This window comes from Canis lupus, chromosome 4, assembly GCF_048164855.1.
Source record: "Canis lupus baileyi chromosome 4, mCanLup2.hap1, whole genome shotgun sequence".
NCBI lineage: Eukaryota > Metazoa > Chordata > Mammalia > Carnivora > Canidae > Canis > Canis lupus.
The window spans coordinates 23,962,986-23,978,996 of NC_132841.1; the positions used below are offsets into that span (position 1 = coordinate 23,962,986).

Here is a 16,011-nt window from a genome sequence, read left to right on the forward strand (position 1 = left end):
CAGTGGAGAAACTACGTGACACTTTCATCAGTAATCATGTGCCTCCTAATGTGATACCATGAGAAGGACATATCACTTGAATCTAATCCTTGTTGAGGAAACATCAACCAAACCTATACTAGGAACATTCTATGAAATAACCAGCATGGGGTGCCTGGGTGGCTCAGTGGTTGAGTATCTGCCTTTGGCTCAGGGCATGATCCCAGCGTACTTGGACAGAGTCCTGCATCCGGCTCCCTGTGGGGAGCCTGCTTCTCCCTCTGCCTATGTCTCTGCTTCTCTGCTTCTCTGCATCTCTCATGAATGAATAAATAAAAATCTTAAAAGAAAAAAAAAAGAACCATCCTGAAAGAAAAAAAAAGACTGAGGAACTACCTGTGTCATACTCAAAGGGAATAAAGACGTGACTACTGAAATTAATACATGATCCTAAACTAGAACTTGTACCAGTTGCAGGGTAATCCTAGAAAAGATTTATTGGAACAATTGACAAAATTGGAATATGGATCATAGATTAAAGTAGCTTCCATATTTGGTAACTGTGATAATTATATAAAAGAGTATCCTTTTTCTTAGTAAATATAAACTAATCTATGAAGAGTTAAAGGGTCATGATATATGCAATCTATTCTCAAATGGTTTGAAAAAAATAAAGCCAAATATCTAGAAAGAAAATGATAAAACAAATGCAGCAAAATGTTAAAATTTGGTGATTTTGAATTCCAGTATTCAGGAATTCTTCTTCCTATTCCTACAACTTTTCTGTATGTTTAAATATATTTTTAAGATTTTAGTTAGTTAGTTAGTTAGTTAGTTAGTTAGTTAGTTTCTAAAAAGAGAGTGCCCATGATAAATACAAAGAGGAGAATGTGCAGAGGGAGAGGGAGAGAATCTCCAGCCGACTCCACACTGAGCACAGAGCCTTACACAGAGCTCAAACCCAGGATCCTGAGATCATGACCTGAGTTGAAACCATGAGTTGGACATTTAACTGAGTCACCCAGACCCCACATTTTTAAATTACTATTTTTTTAAGATTTTATTTATTTATTCATGAGAGACACACAGAGAGAGGCAGAGACATAGGCAGAGGGAGAAGCAGGATCCCTGCAGGGAGCCTGATGCAGGACTCGATCCCAGGACCCCAGGATCACGACCTGAGCCAAAGGCAGACAGTCAACCACTGAGCCACCTACGTGCCCCTGTTTAAATTATTTTCAAAAAGAAAACAGTAAAGCGTTCTCCAATATCTTTCTTTCTTAAACTTCACTCCAAAATTGACGAGAACATTCATCATGAAAATTTTCAGTTTTTAGTCCTTTTATTTCAACTAACATTAGAGTCAAGTGATAGTTACACTTTATAACTTTAGTTGATTATATATAATCAACAAGAAGAAAAGCAGTTGAATTTATAAAAGGCCAAAAAATTTCCTAATCCCAGTTGTAGGAACTTCTTATATTTGCAATGGAAATTTTATTCTAGATGTTTTTAAGAAATGGACTAATTCAACCAATTAGTTGAATCAAGGTTAAACAAGCAAGACAAAGCAAAGGTAATAACTTGTTTCCTTTTCCTCAAATTATTAGTTTTTCAACCTCCTATAAACATCATCTAAAGTTTCTTCTAAAATATTTGGTAAGCCAGGGTTTTTTCCCCTATATTTTTAGTTTTAGTTTGTCTCATAATTTTTACAAATTATTTTTTAAATACAAAGATATACATTCCCTTAAATTCAAACAATTGAGAGTTAACTATTATTACATTTTTTATTCCTTCTGGACTCTTTTCCATGCTTATATCAATGTATATATCTGTATATGTAGACAGTTTTTTCTAAAATGGAAATCATTTTGTACAATTTATTCCTTTATTTCTTATGTAGCAACAGGTCTTTTTAAATTTAATTTTTCTCAAAGCTGTGCATATGCAGTTTTCTATATGTAGTTTTAAGTCAAATAATTCAACTAGTGAAATTTTTTCTAATCATTGTGTAACCCATTCACATGGTTTAAAATTCAAAAAGTACAGGGATGTCTGGGTGGCTCAGTAGTTGAGCGTCTGCCTTCAGCTCAGGGCATGATCCTAGGGTACTGGGATTGAGTGCCACATCAGCTCCCTGCAGAGAGCCTGCTTCTCCCTCTGCCTATGTCTCTGCCTCTTTCTGTGTGTCTCTCATGAATAAATAAATAAAATCTTTTTTAAAAAATCTTGAAATTCAAAAAGTACTAAGGTGTACACTATGAAAAATCTTCCTTCCACCTCTGTCCCTGAGTCACCCAAATCTCCTTGTAGGCAACAAATGCCATTTGTTTTTATGCATCGTTCTTGCATGTACAAACACACATACTTTTTTTTTTTTAATTTTTATTTATTTATGATAGGCACACAGTGAGAGAGAGAGAGGCAGAGACACAGGCAGAGGGAGAAGCAGGCTCCATGCACTGGGAGCCTGACGTGGGATTTGATCCTGGGTCTCCAGGATCGCGCCCTGGGCCAAAGGCAGGCGCTAAACCGCTGCGCCACCCAGGGATCCCCACACATACTTTTTAAAGATCCTTTTGCATCATTATATAAAGAGCTTCTTCAGTTTTTTACATAGCTGTGTGGTATTCCACAGTATAGATATGCCTCTATTTAATCAGTTACCTGAATTATTTAATCAGATATTCAGAGTGTGTTCACTTTTTGCTCTTCCAAATAATCTGCTGTGAATAACTTTTAATATATATTATTTGACTGTGTGTGAGTAATTTGTGGAATAAATTCCTAGAAATGGAGGTGTGGGTCGAAAATTTCACAAGTTAGGTTTTCTGGAAAGCAGACTTTGGGACAGAAATTTAGAATTAAGGATTTTTATTAGGGAGTAACCTTGGTTTTGACAGCTGTGGAAGGAAGAAGGGCGGATGAGATCAGACAATAGTTCAGCTTTGAGCCACCTGATGCAGCTTCAGCCACACCATAGGGAAGCTGTGGAGTGATGACCTATCAGAATCAGCCTGCATTGGTTGTAAATGGCATGGCCTTTATACACCTCCTCCATCAGACACAGGATGTGAGCTGCCCCTTAAAAGCGTGACATCGGGTGAGGCAACTCTTTGCAGCTAAGGCAAAAACTTGAAGGGGCTGATAGTTGAAGATTGTCTGCTGCAGAACTTCCAGCAGCTGGAACAAACAAGAACTTCCCTGAAGGAGGATACCTGGGTATCCCACCTCCATGTCCAACCCAAAAGGGTATCTACGTTTTGTGACTCTGATAGCTTTTGCCAAATTGCCATACCAATTTATACATCCCTCAAGAATGTTTGAGAATCCCTATTTACCCATATTCTCCCCAACAGAGTGTTAATCAAACTTCTGGATCTTTACCAATCTAAGTAGATGAAAAGTGATACCTCAGTGTAGTTTTAATTTTCCTTTCTTTTATTTGAGGGAAGATTAGCTTCTTTTTATAAGTTTAAGACCAAGTTATCATTCTTTAAATTGTCTGTTGTTGGGCAGCCCTGGTGGTGTAGCGGTTTAGCGCCACCTTCAGCCCAGGGCCTGATCCTGGAGACCCGGGGATCGAGTCCCGCATCGGGCTCCCTGCATGGAGCCTGCTTCTCCCTTTGCCTGTGTCTCTGCATCGCTCTCTCTCTCTCATGAATAAATAAATAAAATATTTAAAAATAAATAAATAAATAAATTGTCTGTTGTTATCCTTTGCATATTTTCCTATTGAGTTGACTTTTTTTTTAAGTGATATGTAGGGACTCATTGTTAGGAAACTAGCCATACTCTCACTACATATCTTTCCAATATAACCATATGGTAAAAATTGGTTAAATTAACATTTTGGGTTTAGGTGACTATGACTACGGAAACATTGTTCACAACTGAGTCATGAGGACTACTATAATTACCTTCCTTTCTTAAACCATTGCTGTTTTTCCTAGAGTTAATAGTTGGCTCGTTTCTTACCTTTGCTTAGTTTTTTATACGACTACCACTAATCCTTCTTTCAGCCTTTCAACAGATGGACCACTGTAGTTTGTGCTACCATCTCTTGCCTGAATTACTAGAATAATTGCCTCCTTAGGAAATTCATTTGCCTCATTATTATCTCCCTGTTTCCACCCTCATCTGCAGTCTTTTCTCACACAGGTAGCCAGAGGGATCCATTTAAAACATAAGCCATTCCACTCCTACAGTGGATCTCCATTTCCCTGGAAGAAACATGAGTTATTACAGTGATCTACAAGACACTACATGACATATCCTTCACCCTATACCTCTCTGACTCCTTTTCCTACTTTTGCTCTGGCATCTACCCCTCTCATATTTCTTCATCCCTTCTGGCAGTTTTCTCTGCCTGGAAAGTCCTTCTGCCAGAGAGACACATGACTAATTTCCTAATTCCCTTCGGGTCATGGTTAAAATGTCACTTAATAGTGAGGTCTATCCTCACTATCCTATTTTAAATTGTAATGTACATCCTCCTCTCCCCCACCTATAGCAATTTTAATCCTCCTTACTCAGTTCTACTTTTTCTTTTTTCATAGATACTATCACCATCTAACATAGAATTTATTTATTAAGTTTATTATCTTACTCCCTGTGCTACAATGAAAGTCCAATGAGAGGAGGGTTTATGGCTCATGGTGGTAACTAAATAAATATTTATTGTGAATGAATATATTTTCTCTTAATATGTTCAAAATCATCAGAATAGCCATCATTTCTAATTTTTGTGCTTCTTGGAACCACTCCATTCCCCATTACTATCTTTTGTTTTCTTGTCTTCCTGTATAGCTGCCAACTATGAATGTGCCTTCATTTTCAATTTGGGTATTGATTTCACCTCTTTCTTATTGTAGATCCCCTAGTACCTAGACTCTTTATCTTTCTTGCTTTTCTCCCTCTTTTTATTTTTTACTTTTTCTCCCTCTTTTTAATAGTGCTTCCCTTTTCATAATTTATTCTTTTTAAGAAGGTAACCTCCTAAGAAAGTATACAAAATTTTAGGCGCTCAACTGCTGAGCCACTCAGGGGTCCAAAACTTTAGAGATTTTATATGTCTGAAATTATCTTTGGCCCAGCTGTATGCTTAGATGATAGTATTCAGGGTATAAAACTCTAGGTGAGAAATAATTTTCCAAGGTGCCTGGCTGACTCAATCAGGGGAGCTTTAGACTCTTAACCTCAGGGTTGTGAATTTAAGCCCCATGTTGGATGTAGAGATTACTTTAAAAAAATTTTTTTTTAATTTTTTAAGATTTTATTGAGAGAGAGCATGAGCAGGGGGCAGGCGCAAAAGGAGAGGGAGACAGAGAATCTCAAGCAGACTTCACACTGAGTGCAGAGCCTAATACAGGGCTCAATCTGGGATCATAACCTGAGCCAAAATCAAGAGTCAGATAATCAACTTACTAACCTACTCTTCCTTAAACCCCAGACAATCAATTTATTAACCTACCCTTCCTTACACCCTAAAAATAAAATCTTTAAAAAAAGAAAGAAAGAATTTTCCTTAAATATTTTTAAGATATTGTGCTACTGTCTTCTTGCTTCCAGTGTTGGTCTTCAGAAGTGAGATGCAATTTTAATTCTTGATCTTTTCTATTTTTCTCCTGAAAGTTCTTAGAAAAAAAAGAAAGACAGAAAGAAAGAAAGAAAGAAAGAAAGAAAGAAAGAAAGAAAGAAAGAAAGTTAGTTCTTAGAGTCTTTTGCTAAGTACAGAGCCTGATGCAGAACTTGATCCCATGACACTGAGATCAGACCTGAGCCAAAAATCAAGAGTCAGATGCTTAACCAACTGAGCCACCAAGATTCCCCTGTTGTGGGCCTTTTTAAAATTTAATTTGCTGGCCATTCAATAGATCCTTTATCAGAGGACTTTTGTCCTTTGTATCTAAGAAAACTTCTTGATTTTTTTGTTTGATAATTTCCTTTTATTTGTTTTCTCTCTTCTCTCTAGAATTTCTTCAGATGTGGTAACTTTTTTAAAAAAAAAAAACCTATCAGCAGATTGGTGTCTAAATTGTTATTTGTTAGACATAATATCCACAATAGTACAGAAAAAGAAGTGAAAGAAACATCATATTCCAGGATTTAATAACTTAAAATTCTCAATCAGAAGGCAAAATTAGTAGGCTGACGCTCTCTAAGAATAGTTGAGCTAAAGGTGTCTCTAAGGCCAAATAGGAGTCATCTCCCCTTTTAAGGATCTTCAAATTTTCTAATACCTAGAATGTGCCTGGAACATTGTGGAAAATTGGTAAATATTAATGGAATAAAATGTCTTTTGCAAGTATTTGCAGTAAAATACATTTATTGGAATAGAAAATAAACACTGCACTCACACCCCAAGCAGCATTATCTCTGGAAACTCCCTAATTTTTATCCCTTAAGACACTTAAAACTAATAGGATCTAATGTTTACATTTTTATTACATTTGCTTTCTGCTAACCTAGAGTCATAGTTCACAATCCCTGGGAGAAACATGGAACTATTTTACTGCAATACAAAAGTATCATTTTTGATATTTCAATGTTTCAGTATCATTTTGATATTTGATACTGATTGTCAACAACATAATGTACATAAAGTTTTTCATTAAGTGCTGAATATCTTCCTTTTTTAATTTAAAGATTGTATTTATTTGAGAGAGAAAGTGCAGGGAGGGGCAGAGAGAGAAGCAGACTCTTCAGTGACTGTGGTGCCCAATGCCAAGCTCAACACTGGGCGCAATCCCAGGACCCTGAGATCATGACTCCAACCAAAGTCAGAAGCTTAACCAACTGAGCCACTCAGGCACCCCTTAAGTGCTGGATATCTTCTAAGGTACAGAACTTAAAAGTAAGCCAAAAAAGTATAATGATACTTTTCCCCTCCAACTTTTTCTCATTTTATTGTTCTTGATGGACATCATGTAATTTTGTCCAAAGCCAAATGACTACACCTTTATTTTTTCTTTTAGGAAATCAAAAATATTCAAAGAATCCACAACTTTCTTATCACGATATAGAATGGTATGTGAAACACAAGGTAAGTGAATTTGGTCCAGTATCAGTTGGCTTTGGAGTTGCCTAGTTTGTTGTTTCCATTTATTTTTGCTTTGCACTAAAAATAAAGCACACCAAAGTTATAGTATTACTGCGAGTCCAAGGAAAATATTAATAAACTATAAACTATGATTCTTTTACTTCTTTAGTTCTTTTACATTCTGTTTCTACTTCTGACTTTGTGAAACAGCACATAGAAACAAGTCTTTAGTATCTCATAACTACCATTAAGAGCTAAAAACAAGTGGAAAAGTAGAATTTGAATTATGAATTGCTTTTATCATAAAATTCACAAATAGTTTTAGAAGGAAAGCTCTTCTGTACATAATTACACCATCCCCTAACTACAGAATAGCACCTAACATAGTGGATAGATGTAATTTCTAAGACCAGAAACATAGGAGAAATCCTGATTGCTCATTAAGACCCTAAAACTAGGGACCCCTGAGTGGGTCAGTGGTTGAGTATCTGCCTTTGGTTGGGTCGTGATCCTGGGGTACTGGGATTGAGTCCCACATTAGGCTCACTGTGGGGAGCCTGCTTGTCCCTCTGCCTATGTCTCTACCTCTCTCTCTGTGTCTCTTATGAATGAATAAATCACATCTTTAAAAAAAAAAAAAACCTAAAACTAACTTACCTGTAAATTTGCATTAATACTAGTTTGTTGTTGTTGTTTTTATTCATGAGAGACACACACACAGAGAAAGAGGCAGAGACACAGGCAGAGAGATAAGCAGGCTCTGTGCAGGGAGCCCGACGTGGGACTCGATCCCCGGACTCCAGGATCACGCCTTGGGCTGAAGGCAGGCGCTAAACCGCTGAGCCACCCAGGGATCCCCAATACTAGTTTTTAAATTGAAGTATGTAATCTAATTGTAAGCCACCTACTAAATATACAGTTTTTCAAAAATGTATCTATACTTGCTATAAACAGCTATAAGTTTAATCTAATGGGCAAAATTCTTCTGTAAATGTATCAGTTTGAATCTGTGGAGAAAGAGACACCAAGATTGGATGTCCAAGGGATTTATTGGAGGGAGTGCTTACAAAAGAGAAAGGACAAAGGAGTAGGAGTAGACAGGGAGAGTGATACAGGTCTAACACCTGTGACAGGTAAGAGGAAAGGGAGGATTGAGTGGGAAGAGCCTCAGACTGTAGAGCAGTTCTGAGAAAATCTTACCCAGGCCAATGAGAAGTTCCTGAGCTACAGTTGCCAATTATAGGAATCCTGCTTTGTGTAGCAATAGATTGGTCTTCTACCCTGCTTTGCTCAGTCATTGACTGGTAGAAGCTTAGGGGAAACAAGGCCAGGCATGAATTGGGATTCATGAGTCTGGCTCCCGGCTCAGCAAGGGGCCTGCTTCTCCCTCTCCCTCTGCCTGTCACTCTCTCTGCTTGTGCTCTCTCTTTCTCTCTGTCAAATAAATAAATAAAATCTAAGAAAAAAAAAAAAAAAGAATTGGGCAACAACCCTTTATATGGCTGTTTAAAATTTTGGATCATGTTCAAAAAAAATTTTTAAATAAAATTTTGGGCCCTCTTAATTTCTAAACAATTGTGGTATTGATATTTGTGAACAAATAGTGAATCATGGAGAATATTTTATTGATTAGAACCCAACAGGCCAGTGTTTTATTGGAAACAGTTTTGTCTGATTAATAGGTATTTATTTTTTTCTCTATGCTGCTAATATGTAATTCTTTTAAATTAGAAAATTAAATTTGGGGCACCTTGATGGCTCAGTTTGTTAAGTATCGAACTCTTGATTTTGGCTCAAGTCATGATCTCAGGGTTGTAAGATTGGGCTCCATGCTGTACATGGAATCTGTTTAAGATTCTCTCTCCCTATCCCTCTACCCCTCCCCTACCTCTCCCTCTCTAAAAAAAAAAAAAAAAAAAAAAACGAAAAAGAAAATTAAGTTTGCCCTACACAAGTAGATTGTATTTGGGAGAAGGGAAATAACTAACCGTGCCATACTTTTGTAGGAGTCACATCCTTTTGTATTTTCATTGCTAATTCTCTTTAATAGGTCTATGTATTAAAATTATTGAATTCCCTCAAGCCACTTTCTTTAACTCTCTGAGTGTCAGTTCCTCAACTATTAATTATGTTATTTGTTATTATAAGATGCAAATTAATTAGGAATATTATTTATTATAACAAAGTTTCAAAAAACCTATGAAGACTAATTGTTAATGCCAGTTAAGTGCCTGAAATTTTTTGGCTCAAAAAAAATAAGCTATAATAGTTTTATTTTTAAATATTTTAATTACCCTTTCCACATGTTTTTGTGCGGTCTGCATAAGTGGCAGAAATAAACTTACAGGAAGATAAAAGCCACATGTTTTATTTAGCAATATAAAATATTTTCTTCAGGCATGTGGGTGGTTCAGTCAGTCAGTTAAGTATCTGCCTTCGGAGCAGGTCATGATCAAGCCCAGCATGGGGTTTCCCCCCACTTATCAGGGAGTCTGCTTGAGATCCTCTCTCTCCCTCTGCCCTTCCCCCTGCTTATGTTCTCTCTCTCTCTCTCTCTAAAATAAATAAATGAGTTAAAATGAATGAATGAGTAAATAAATTACATAAAAAAATGGAAGAAGAGGAACTGTAATAGACTAAAGATTTAAGAGATATGTCAACCAAATACAATGTGTTGCCTTGTTTGAATCCTGATTTGAAGAAACAGACTGAAAGATTTGAGAAAATTTGAACATGGATGAGAGATAAATAATATTAAGGAATTATTAATTTGTTAGGTATGATAATGGCATTGTGGCTATATGTGTTTCATTTTTGCTTTGTTTTATTTTTAGTCTTTATCTGTTAAAGAGATGAGATCTGAAATATATCAGTTTAATGTGAAAAAATGGGAAATTTTCATATTTTTTCCATACAGAAAAAAGATAAAATTAGATCCCTACCTCACAGCATACACAAAAATAAATTCCCAACTGTGTTAAAGACCTTAAAGTTAAAATCTTCATCCTGTAAAATTACTATAAGCTGCATAAAAACACAAGCCATTTCTATGTAGATACCCTAGAGAAAATTGAGTACATATGCACCAAAGCATTTTTCATTATAGCAAAAATTGAGGATGCCTGGGTGGTTCAGTACTTGAGCGTCTGCCCTTGACTCAGGGTGTGATCCCAGGATTCAGCATTGAGTCCCCCACTGGCCTCCTTGAGGGGAGCCTGCTTCTCCCTCTGCCTGTGTCTCTGCCCCTCTCTCTCTCTCTCTCTCTTTCTCTGTGTCTCTCATGAATAAATAAATAAAATCTTTTTAAAAAATTGGAAATAACTAAATCCAGAAGTAGAAGAATATAACCTGTATAATTTATTCATACTATGGAAATCTATATAGCACCAAATGTAACAACATAGATAAATCTCTAAAATATGTGTTAAAAATTAAATTTCAAAAGGTGATATAAATTATTATGCCAGTTACATAAGTTTAAAAACACAAATAATACTAGGTTGTTGACAGATATATATAAGGTAAAAGTATAAAAAACAAACATGCATACTGTAACTGAACCAAGATGAGTTCACTCCTTGGTAAGTCAGAAACCGCACCAGGTTGAGTTGTCATACAAAGAAAACTTTTATTTGCGGCAAATATGAAGCTGTGACTCCTGAAGAAAACGTCAATGGGTAACTTTTTTTTTAAGGTTTTATTTATTTATTCATGAAAGACATAGAGAGAGAGATAGAGACATAGGCAGAGGGAGAAACAGGCTCCCCGTAAGGAGCCTGATGCAGGACTCAATCCCAGGACCCCGGAATAATGAACCGAGGCAGGTGTTCAACCACTGTGCCCCGTGAATGCGTAACTTTTGTTTAGGATTAGGATTAATATTTAAATAAGGAAGCCTTGTCCTGATAGGCATAAAGTCATGCATGCACCTTAAGGAAACATGCCTATACATACATTGCATGTTTTGTAAATGAGGCTGATGCTCCTCCTTGGGTGGAGAGTTTAGTAACATAATGAGATAAAGGCAATTGCCAGTCATTCCAGGGGTCACTCCATCATCCATCTGCACAGGCGTGAGTCAGGGGTTTAGCTCAACCAGTCTGGGTGTTCTGTGTCAACTGGAGGTCATGTCAGGGCGGTCGCCATCACCTGATGGTTGGCTTCAGGTTTCATTTGCCTGAGTTACGAGGTAAGCCGGAAAGAAGAGCTTAAGGAAAAATTTAAGAGAAAGGTTAGTGAGTATATGCTTGTGGCTGATACAAAGGTAGTACTTAAAACTTATCCAGAGCTTTTTGTTTATTTGAAAAAAAACTGAAGCAAATAAAGTAAAATCTGCATAGTGAATATATGGGTGTCTATTGTATCATTTTCTGTATGTGTGATATATTTCATAATGTAGAAAAAGTAACAAGAAATGCCTGAAATAAAAATGAAAAATGAACACAAACTTGAATATTTTGCCATAAATACTTAGTAAGATGACTCTGAGATATGATCCAGAATAATAAAGGGTCTAGAATAATTCTTATGGAATGGGGCTTCCCATCCCCACCCCCATCTTTTCCAGGATAGCATCTCAATCCAAATGACTTCGGATTCATGGGGATGGGTCCAATATTGGTATCATCATATATCATTATGCATTCCTCTCAATTCAGTAGAATTAGCAATTGCTCACCATGTGCAAAATGCTGTGCTAGGGTTCCAATCTCTTCAAAACTTAATTTCTTTCTAAGCTAAATATTAACAAGTATTAACTAGAAGGTGACCTAAATGCGTGTCAATCTCACTCAACAAACATAGATGCACAAGAAAGGATAAGCTAATTTTTCTTTTTAAATAAGGTCATTGCCCAATTCTGAAAGCTAGTAGTAAATTGAGAGTCATTGTCTTTAGGTGCCCCTCCCATAGGACCTCAGTAGCTACCTTGATAAGGCACCCTTTATTGACAGCCTTCCTTTTCCTATCTTATTTCTCCACTTCCCTGCCCTTCCAAATAAACTACTTGGATTTGAATCTTCTTAGGCATACTTATAGGGGAACCCAAATGAAGACAATTTAGCAGTAGGGCATCCTTACCTCAGCACAACCTCTTTGTTCATAAACATAAAAGTGGTTTAATAATGATGGACTAAAACTACTGTACTTTGTAGCATAGTGAACTTAACTTCATTCTGCATAGTTGTTTACTCTAAAATGAGATTGATTTCACTTCCTTTACCAGTAATTAATTGTACTGAAATTTTGTTGTCATGTTTTCAAGAATATACACAGTGTAAATACTTATAAGTACACATAACAAGATGTTACAGTAATGACTCGTGAGTCAGAGGTAGTCATGGAACCATGATACACTTTATAGGTGTGTTCTACTTCCCTGGGCTTGAACTTCCATCCAGATGCTTGGGAAATCTATTTATTAGACAGTTAGGATGCTAGTCAGATTAAATCAGAAGGAAGTTTCATAAAAATAAAAGAAATAACAAACATTAGGTTCTCTGGGACCTTCTATTTAGAGGGTTCTCCTTCCAATTCAACAAGTGATGTGGCTCCTCCTCATCACCCTGTTTTATTTTTCCAGCCTGGTTTCTCAATTTAAAGGATTTTGAATTCCCAGGCGTCCCTAGATATGTTAATTATATTAGATATATTGATATATATCATTACACCTTCTCTCAATTCAATAGAAAATTACTGAATGTTAACTATGTATAAAATATTGTGGGGCACCCGGATGGTTCAGTGGTTGAGCATCTGTCTTTGGCTCAAGGTATGATCCCAGGGTCGAGGATCAAGTCCCACATCAGGCTCCCCACAAGGAGCCTTCTTCTCCCTCTGCTTATGTCTCTGCCACTCTCTGTGTCTCTCATGAATAAAGAAATAAAATCCTTTAAAAAAAATATTGTGCTAGGATTCCAGCCTCTTCAAAACTTAATTTCTTTTTAAGCTAAAGCATTTATTTATTTATTTATTTATTTATTTATTTATTTATTTATTTATTTTGATTTTATTTCTTTATTCATGAGAGACACACAGAGAGAAGCAGAGGGAAAAGAAGGCTCTTCAAAGGAAGCCTGTTCCAGGACTCAATCCCAGGACCATGGGATTATGACCTGAGACAAAGGCGGCACTCAACCACTGAGCCACCCAGGTGTCCCCTAAACTAGAGCATTTAATAAGCAATGTTAACTATATGCAGGTAGAGACTCCTATTCTTGAATGGTCTTATCTCCATTAGGGCAATAAGTATTTCTCTTCCAAGTGACTATTACTATTTGACCAAAGGCTGGCAAATCACCTCCTGTTGTCTCCCTGCTTTCTACCTTTATTGTGTAGGTAGAAAGACTCTACTTATTTTAGTTTCTCAGTGAGGAGTAATGAACACAACTCCACAGCCTAGGTAAGGGTTTCTTCTCAGTAGCAATTAAAGTACAGTCATATCCCTGGGAAACCGCTTTTCTGTCTCCTGAATCAGTTTAGGGATGGAGAATTGGAGCTCAAAATAATTGTTCTAGCTAAGTGGTATTTTTAAAATAGTACTATGCCATGTTTTAATTTTTTAATTATACAAGTAATGTATGCACAAGACTAAACATTTTTAAACGGTATTGCAAGGTATAAAATAAAAATAAAGATATTTCCATCTCTTGACTTTTCAACTACCAACATCTATTGATTGCTAATTATGAAAGATAACAAAATTTAGCACTCTTAAATTGTTTCTCACTTTATCTACTCTTCCCCTCAGTTTTTGTTGTTTTCTTCTAGTAATTATTTTTAGAATCTTAAATATATGCTTAGGTCTTTCTTTCTTAATCTATCAATTGTGGTTTGCTAAATTTTAAATTTCACCAGTCTAAAGTATTGTAGGATTGTTACCAACTATAGAACAAGACAGGTGCGCTATCTAGTGCATTTAAAACACAGCCAATAATTCTCGGGGTGGCTGGGTGGCTCAGTTGGTTAAGCATTGTGCTCTTGACTTCAGATCATAATCTCAGGATTGTGGAACGGAGCTGAGCCCCGTGTAGGGCTCCGTGTTCACCACCAAGTCTGCTTGTCACTTTCCCTCCCCTTCTGCCCCTCCCCTTGCTCACATGTGTGTGCACACTTGTGCTCTCTCTCATAAATTAATTAATTAATTAATTAATTACAGCCAATAGTTCTTATAGTTAAGAATTGTTAGCATTCTTTAATTAATAGAACATTTAATATCAAACTAATCAAAAATCTTAAAATTAGGTTTATAAGTTTCTAAATTTTAAGAAAACTTAATATAGTACAAGCTCAGACTATGTTATAAACTCAGACTATGTTAAAACTCAGACTATGAAATATGAAATCTCATTTTCTGTATCTTTAAGAATTCACTTCTATTAGAGGAGCTAGAATTATGGTAATCCAGCTAGATTTTGAGTCCCTCTTTATCATAAATAGTTTTTATTATATTTTCAAAATAAGAAGTTACAGTAATAGCATCAACAACTTTAATTATGAAGAGTAAACAGTCCAGCTTGTCCCATGTCAGGGTGGCATTTGCTGAGCTCTTTGTCATATGCTAACCATAAAAGGTTCCAATTTAGATCCTATGAGACAACGTCTAATTTTAGATCAAGCAATAGAAATACAAAGTGATTGTACAAGAAGGGTTCCCAATCATGTCATGTTCTTTTAGCTAAAGGACCAAAAACGAACAAACAAACAAAAAAACTCTTTTATGAGAGTTAGGGAAGCAAGATTTGACCTAATGATAATTAAAACCCTGAACTTTCTAAAAAGACAAAATTGTACAATGGATATATTATGTGCTGCAAATTATTACATTTTTGCAATAAGTCAAAAAAAATGTCAGAGTGCCTAGGTAGCTCAGTCATTTGGGCATCCAGCTCTTGGTTGTGGCCAGGTCATGATCTCCAGGTCATGAGATCAAGCTCCACATAGAGTTCCATGCTCAGTGGACAGTCTGAGATTCTGCCCCTTTCCTTCTTCCTTCTCCCTCTTCCACTCTCCCTCCCCAGCTGCCCTTCTCCCTGTGCTCTCCTTCTCTAAAATAAATAAATAAAATCTTTTTAAAAAAAGTCCTCAGTAAGATCAGATAAAAGGAGATAAGAAAACGTGGATATGATTAATCCTTAGGCAATATTTAGCATACTGATTAAATTAGAAACAAAATTCTAGAAAGAAAATACTTTTAACTAGTATGAATACTTAAACAGTAACTTTAAGTTCTTATTTTGCTCAGAATTGTATTTAGAAGGAAGTCCTAATACTATATCCTGAAAACTTTAGATCTTGTGTGGTTCTCTATAAAAACATATATTGCAATATAAGCATCAACATGCCATCAACTGTTAGTTTTCTAAAAATAAAGTTCGATCTTATCCTGCAAAGATTTTATATAGTAGTATTAACTGGAGGCCAAAGAACCCACCCAAATCCTGTTGAGAATGTTTGTAGGCAGTATCCCAAAGTAAAGGCACTCTGAGCTGACATTTAAAGAACTACTTTATTATCTCAGCTAGTTTTAACCTCTCTGAGCCTTGGTAACCTCATCTGATAATAGGGATAACATTATGTGTTATCCTTACTTCCCTGGGAAATTTTGAGGATCAGGATGAGATAATGTATCTGAAAATCTATAAAATACTGCACAAGTATTTTATTACCTCAATAAATATTCATGGAGAACCGATATAAGAATTGTATGTTAAGTAATATGAAAGCAGAAGAAAGGAAATGGATCTTGCCCTCAAGAAGAAGGAGACACCCTGCAACAAAAATAACAAACAGCTAGGAGGAAGGAGAAGGAGAAAGGTAGTAGAGGAAGAGGGATAGGAGGAAATGGAGGAAGAAGGAGGAAGAAACATTGACCAACATATTTTATCTTTTTGCTCAGAGCTGTAATACTTGATTGTGTCTTTTGGCCTTTGATATAGAAGTCCACAAAGAGGACCTAACTTTTTAATTTTCTTGCCTGCGGTTTCATA

At 36.2% G+C, this 16,011-nt stretch overlaps 1 long non-coding RNA gene across 2 annotated transcripts in view; it reads right to left on the reverse strand.

Moving 5' to 3' along the window:
* Positions 1-2,877: 2,877 nt before the first annotated feature.
* LOC140631521 (uncharacterized) overlaps positions 2,878-16,011 on the reverse strand; it is a 45,479-nt gene continuing 32,345 nt past the window's right edge. Inside the window, exons 3-4 of one of the 2 annotated variants that reach the window (XR_012029062.1) lie at positions 10,979-11,231; positions 2,878-3,165 (exon numbers count right to left, since the gene is read on the reverse strand). This is a non-coding gene — a long non-coding RNA (uncharacterized lncRNA). Of the gene's footprint in view, positions 3,166-10,679; positions 11,232-16,011 lie in introns of those variants that run through there. The other variant, XR_012029061.1, reaches the window with a different exon arrangement.